The sequence below is a fragment of the Eriocheir sinensis genome, chromosome 63, assembly GCF_024679095.1.
Source record: "Eriocheir sinensis breed Jianghai 21 chromosome 63, ASM2467909v1, whole genome shotgun sequence".
Lineage (NCBI taxonomy): Eukaryota > Metazoa > Arthropoda > Malacostraca > Decapoda > Varunidae > Eriocheir > Eriocheir sinensis.
The window spans coordinates 604,903-612,469 of record NC_066571.1 but is presented as its reverse complement, the minus strand read 5'-3'; the positions used below and the strand labels follow the sequence as shown (position 1 = coordinate 612,469).

The 7,567-nt window shown below is 39.6% G+C and overlaps 1 long non-coding RNA gene across 1 annotated transcript; it reads left to right on the top strand.

Moving 5' to 3' along the window:
* Nucleotides 1–3,333: 3,333 nt before the first annotated feature.
* On the top strand, nucleotides 3,334–7,330 carry LOC126986763 (uncharacterized). Its single transcript, XR_007739934.1, has 4 exons — nucleotides 3,334–3,560; nucleotides 4,800–4,981; nucleotides 6,041–6,100; nucleotides 7,115–7,330. It is a non-coding gene; the product is annotated as an uncharacterized LOC126986763 (long non-coding RNA).
* The last annotated feature ends 237 nt before the right edge of the window (nucleotides 7,331–7,567 follow it).

The window sequence follows — 7,567 nt, the reverse complement described above, 5'->3', positions numbered from 1 at the left end:
TCCTGATGAACGTGGCCAAATATAGTGAAGACATAGATATTGTCACCACCCGCGAAAAGTTTAACTTTAAACGCGTTGTACCTCTCAATGATGGCCATGTAGTTGTAACTCGTCATAAGAAATATTCACGGGTGAATCATGCAAACTACATTGCCTACTACATCCTAGAGCTGTCCAAGCTGCGATTATATGATTTCTACTACAATGTGTTGAAGGCTCATTACGGAGATCGGGCGAAACTAGTGTATTGTGGCACTGATTCCTTAATAACAGAAATTGAAACTCCTGACCAATTAACAGAGTATTCGCAGGAACCCTTCAAAAGCTATATAGACACAATTAACTTTAGACCCTCACATTCCTTGTACAGCACAGACAACAAAGGAAAGCTCGGATTTCTCAAGTCTGAAGTGGGAGAAAGAACCATCTTAGAATTTGAAGGTGTAAAACCAAAGTGCTACTCCATCCTCTTGTCAAACGGTGACCGGTTGAGTTCAGCTAAGGGCGTTCCAAAGACGAAAAGACGAAAGAGTTTGACCAGGCAGGGTGTCAGCACAGAAGCACAGTTTTAAAGGACAATAGGAGGCGCTCCATCAGGTCCATAAGCCTTTTGAGAGTTAAGGCCAGAGAGGGCATAGAAAACATCATTTGGAAGAATCTTAATAACAGGCATAAAGGAGTCAGAGGGGCGATGGGTAGGAGGAATATGCCCAGAATGGTCCAGGGTGGAGTTCTTACAGAATGTTTGAGCGAAGAGTTCAGCTCTAGAGACAGATGAGACGGCAGTGCTGTCGTCAGGGTTAAGGAGAGGAGGGAAAGAGGAAGAAGTGAAATTGGAGGAGATGTTTTTTGGCTAGATGCCAGAAGTCACGGGAAGAATTAGAAGAAGCAAGGTGTTGACATTTTATATTAATGTAAGAAGTTTTGGTAAGTCGGAGAATAGATTTGGCACGATTCCGGGCTGAAATGTAAAGATCAAAGTTAGCGGGAGTTCAAAGGCTTTGGAAACCTTTGTGAGCTGCCTCTCTTAGTTCAACAATGATTACAACTCGGTAAAGATGTCCTTTTCATAACACCTTTTCCTCCCGACTCGCTTGACTTTCTTTTTCCCGCTTCCTCTAGTCAATTTCAGTGCAGCTTGCTTTAAGGAATTAATTCCATGCTATTTTATAGAGCTTTTCAAGTTGCTTCCCTGTGAAATATCATCTAGAACATTGTTTCCAAATGTCCGAGCTGAAGGCACAATGACATTTTTCACTAGGAAAGGGAAAGCTCTTTTAGCGAGTCCTGCTAAAACCGAGAATAAACCTCTGCCTCTGTGATAGCTTGGTTCATAAGAAAGTGTGACTATATCATCAATACCACTCCCTCGGGATGATATCTGTTTGCCGTTCGAAAACAGGGTATGATATTCTGCTACGGAAGGAGGGATGAATGTATCAGGACACCTCTCCTCCCGAAACTGACCTATCTTTCGGCCACCTCTTTCGATTCTTTTTAGGAGCAGTGAGTAGCGGGCTTTTTTATTTTTATTAATGTTTGCTTTTTGTGTGCCCTTGAACTGTCTCCTTTGCTGTAAAAAAAAAAAAAAAAAAAAAAAAAAACCCGCATGGTGGCGGCGAGGATACTGTCTTTTCAAATGGACAACATCCTATTAATGCAGTATAATGTACTCAAAGATTCAACGCGACCGGATATGAAGTAAACATGTAACAGGGTATCCTTCTTCGAAATGCATAGGACGACCTTTTTGATCTGTGAGTTTAATAGAAATCGAATCAATTACTTTGGATTTATGGGACTTACATATAGTTGGATGCACGCCTTTTGTTAGACCTCCTGAGAGCGAAAAGGTATCAAGAATATTTACATTTTTCCCTGCATACCTAGAGGGATTGACAAGGTTAGTGTAAATGAGAACACACTGTACGTCACCATTTCTCAACAGATGGGCATGACCATGTAGCGGAACAAGAGCGTTTTTTTTTTTTTTGTTGTTGTTCGTCATGTGTACCCAAGGAAGAAAACACAGCATAACCTAAGTTGGGGACAAAACCGAGAACCTGGGCCAGTCGCGTATCAAAGGAAACCTTAATAAATACTAGTGGAAGATAACCATTGTAGCAGAACAAAGTTAAATGATCATTTGTTGAGCTAAATGCAAGAACCTCTCTAGAATACGCTAGTAAATGGTAGTTGTATCCATCGATCATCTCCTTTAACAATGTCGTTATTATACCGTTAACACACATCAGCAAATACCCAGTGTCATTATACAAGATATTAGCATTAATAGCCTCTGACAGTGTGCGTCTTTCAATAGCTTCTGAATCTGGCGTTGGTCTTATACCACATTCAGGATGTATACTACACTCTGGTTCACCCGGTTTAACAATGTAATACCGAAAGGAAACCAACACGTTCAGTAGACCGACTCCATATTCCACGTCCTTGTCTAATGTTAGAGTTTGTATATTATTAGTAAAGCTAGTGCTGGAAATGGGGTAAATTTCCCCATCCGCAATGCTGGTAACATATATATGATGTGACTCCATTTAGAGCAAGCAAGACACTAGCAAAAATATTATAATTATTTCATTATATAGAGGTAGACACGACGAGGTGCCAATTACATATTGAAGGTAAATCATACTAAACATCATTACATTGTTATTTTTTGACATATTTTACATTTAGTGATGTACATAATTATTGGCAAATTGTCTGGAGCTATAGTTATTTAGGATCCACGTCAAGGAGACTATAGAAGAGGAGAGGGGGCCTCTATGGGAGACCGTGGGCGGGTGTTGGTGTATGTCGGTTGCAACAGATGGCGCAGGAGCAGCTTTGTTTACATCCAGGCGCTTCCCCCCCTCCAGACACCCACCCCCAACCCCCAGAACCCATCAGCAGTGTTGCAACATGGGATCAAGCAGCAAATGTTGCTACTTTTTTTCTTCAGTCTGGTTATTTCCCATTTTAAATAAAATAAAAAAGGTAGATAAATATTAAAATGAACAGTAGGAACTATATATACTGTATATATTTACTAGGTAGATAATAGCCTGCCTGCATGTCATGAGTAATGCTATTACTGTTATATTATTATACCGCAATTATATTACTTTCTCTGCATGTGTGGTTAGATGTGTTTTATGTGTTTAACCTTTCTGTATATATACTGGAATGAACCAAGGAATTGTAGCCCAACTGCCGTTCTTTAAAACTATGTAATCATGTTTTTCTTCCAAACTCATTGTTTTAGCACACACGCTGACTTCCATCAGTAATGATGATATATAGACATTGAGTCATTGGTTTGTAGGGGGAAAGAGTGGGTGAATATAATTATCTTGGTCTAACTTATACTGTTTATTATACCGCTATTCGCAGCAATATCTTTCTCTGCTCCGATTGCAACGCTGCCTCGTTCAAAAATCATAACACCTACACGGCCGCCACGTTTACCAGCCGGAGCCTCAAATCATGTCCCTTTGTGGTGATAAAGAGGACACAGCCTGGTGTGAAGCTACATTTATTACGGAAGGATGCCAGCCGGGGTAAGTGATATATATAAATAATGATAATGTGGAAATTCTAATCATTTTCACGCTGACAACTGTTCTGAACTTGCTAACTGCATGCCTCCCCTCCTCCCAAGGCACGGGGCCGAATGGCCTACACACGGCAGCTCCAGATTCCTCCCCACTACCACCTGTCAGCCTCGTCCATGTAGCTATCCAGTCTACTCTTAAAACAAGCTATCGTCCCTGCACTCACTATGTGATTGCTGAATCTATTCCATTCCCCCACCACCCTATTACTAAGTCAATGCCTGCCCATTGCCCTCCTAAATCTATACTTTTCTAATTTAAGTCAATTACTGCATGATCTATCTTGCCAAACATCTTATGCAAAAGTTAACCAGCATCTTCACTCTTTCATCCCTTACACTGATAAACTCTGGAACAGCCTTCCATTGTCTGCATTTCCTCCTGGCTATAATTTGACCTTCAAGAAGAGTGTATCAAGACTCTACTTTTGTCTGTTTGGGAGCGGTGGGTAGTGGGGCTTTTTTTCTAGTACGCTTTGTTGCCCTTGAGTTGTATCCTTTGTTTAAAGAAAATAATAATTAAATAAATGGAAGTTGGCCGCCAATGCTTCCAACACATTTTGGTGCCATATCTACAAGTGGCTGGTGACTGTAAGTATCTCAGCAACCTGCATGCATCTATGCCATTCCTATCATGGTGCATGGAGCAAGCTTTACATAACACTCAGACAGAGACAGTTTAATTATGGTTACATATCAGACTCAGTTTATTGCTCAGTCTATTAAGTGCAGTGCTGTTAATATTGTTAGTGGTAGTATTAGTACAATTAATGTATTTATTTTCATTAATTTATCAATATTTATTTATTATATTCTTAGTGTTTGAAAATTCCAATACTAGTATTAAGATAAACAAAAATATCAGAAATATATTTACACTCATTAATTATTATTGCTTTTCTTATTATTACTTCCTTCAATGTCCTGGCACTTTGACATCTAGTGCCTTTCCGTCTAGCAGCCAAAATTGTGGTCTTTCTGAATGTGTATGCCTTAAGTCTTCATTGGTGTAACTAGCTCTCTAACATAAAAATCTGCATCTCTCTCCCTTATCACCCAGTTGTCCCCGTACATCCTTTCAGTATCCAAAGAATTTTTTCTGTATTTTACCGCGTGGACTTACTCTTTCCTTCCATGTTCCACTGTCGTATGTTATTCCACATCTAACACAACCACATCCCAACAGATCCGAACACGTCCGATATCATCCAAGAGAATGTGGCAGCTGAAGGGGAGAGTCCAAGAAAGAGGCCAAGGGTGAAGACATTTAGCCACCCCCCCTGAAGTACATGGCAGCATTCAACCCTCTTGGTGAGCTGCAGGAATGTGCTCCCCATTGCAGTGCACCAGCTCCATGTACTGATTTTGGTATGAATACTTCATCTAGTGTTTGTTAATTGTTGTGTTATTAATCTAATTATGACTTCACAAAATAGACTGTGCAAGTCACTTAACAGATGCCCTGCTCAACATCACTTTTAAGTTGTAGAATTCCTTCATATGGATGCTGATTTATGTATCCTGAAATGATTGGATATTGATTGTCTTAACATTTTTTTTTGAACCATGTTACGGTATGTCTTTGGGTGCAGATCCAGGAAATGAGTTTTTGGGAGGACGTCAGACTTTTTGCGGGTGGAAGGAGCATTAGCATTACCGATTATCCATTCTCGGCAGTCCTGGTCTTGAAAAACTGGTGAAGTGACCTAAATCAATGGGTATAACGGCCTGGACTTTGTGCCAAAGCATTGTTTTAGCCGCAGCGCGCTTTTGAGCTTGTTTTCCTGTATCACTCAGGAACATTGAGGGGGCCTGGGTCCCCCTTTGGATCCACCAATGTAGCTATGTCTTATAATATATCTATCCTTTGCAGTCTGATGGTGCATCCTTCTAGGTTGTCAAGTTTTAGTAGCTACTCATGAGAAGTATTCCTTATAATGATCATTGATTTCCGGATGGTGTGCACTAAAAAAAGTGTCGAGTAACCTGCCGCAAATAATAATCAGCTGTAGTCAACCCTTGCTTTAAAGAACCAATATGGAGGAAGGGGGTGATGTTATATCCAAAAATCTTTTACATCTGAAGTATCCAACCTTTTTGTGTATAATAAACCTTGTTTGTTACATTAACTTAAAAGTTCACAATTTCCATACATGATTCTTTTTTCCTTGTATTTGATGATTAATCCTGACATGTATTTCCATTATCAGTAGGTAATATATAGTAACAAGACAATAATACACATTATAACAATGTATATATTATAGCCTAATGAGTGCACGAGATCATTTACCTCATCAGTGACGCCAAGTCCGGGAGTCCTTCCCTAAATTCTTTGCCCAAATTTGCGACACCAAGTATAATAACTAGTTTTAGTGACTATTTGCATCCATTTTTCACTTTGATTGAAAAATTGCCTCTCAACAGGGTGTGAACTTGATGGGGTTGGAGGAAACTCGACTCGGCCATCAAGCTCACCACAATATAGTAAGGAACCTCTTGTTCTCAGTGATAATTTATCCTCTTTAGTTACTATTCCATGTTGCTTTAATCACAACTAATGTGTTGGAAACATTACAGCTTAATAACATACTTCACATCTCTGCATACAAATTGAGTTCAATATTTAACTGTTACACCAATAGGCTTCATATCTTAAAAAAACTTATGTAAAAAGGTTGAAATTTTGAATGATATATTTAAACTCTTTTTTTATGTTTCTGTGGGTGTAGTACCGTTACGATTAGTCGAGTGATCAGCATATGGGTCTTATGTTTTTGATAGCATAGGTTCAAATTTTGCCATAGGCTGGCAATTGATAGTAACAGTAGTGTCCACAGATATCTACCTGTTTCTTATTTATCCTGTTCCACTTTAAACCATGACTGGCCAATCTTTGAAGAGGTAGCATAACCTTGATGTGCCACTAACAAACCTTTGTCCATTCTTCTGATGTGATCCTTTTTTTTTTTTTTTTCCACCTGCCTATAGCGCCGGTAAGTTTTCTTCAGGCGCCTGGCGGTCGGCCCAGGCCCATCATGATGCAGGCAATTTTTTTTTTTTTATAGTGGTGCCATTTAGTATTGGCTCATGCTGCCGCCCAAAACTCATTCTTGATTCACTTGGATGGTTTAGCAGGGCTTAGGTATGACTAACATTGAAGAAACAGGGAATTTTTTGATTTTTAGTGTGGCAACACATTGACAAATGTTTTAGTATGGACTGAACATCAAAGATATATATGGTAAATGGGTGCTTGTAGATCTTGACATTATATCTGTCAAGAGTCTCCAGTTGTATCCTCTCCCCCATCTCTCCTGAAAATATTACTCTTGTCAGGCAATCTAAGTGAAGCCTTCCATCGAAGCTGGCGTGCAGACATAATGTCAATGCTTAGATTCACTGTCCTTATAGCACTGACAATAATGCAATTACATGCACATATTTTATTATTTAGAATTGTGATTAATTGTGATTAAATATTTTTACATGTATTTTCAGACATGAAAAGTGAAAATTGCTGCACAAAACAGTCTGTCGTCTGCACCGGGAGGCAAGGCAGCTCAAAGCCCAGGCTGTTACAACTCCTGGGCAGTTTTTGCTCAGAGCCAGCAATTTTTTAGATCCAATAGGGATGGATTTTTTCTGAGGTCAGGTTCAACATGCTGCAAGATGCTAAGATCTAAGCCTAGTAGAAGATATGGGTTACAAGAGAGGAGGTTTGCTCTGGCCTTATACTATCAAAGTCCAAATGCTAATAGATTTCTAAGCACAGTATTTCACTTGCCTTCAGTTTCAACACTTCACTCATGACTTAGGGTTATTTCAGTACATGTTGGCTGGAGCAAACAGACTCTGACAGCCCTGCAGCAAAGAGCACAGGCTTTGTCAAAAGAAGAGAAACTCCGTGGGATTTGCCATTATTTAGTATTACTCTTGTTACGCCAAGAATTT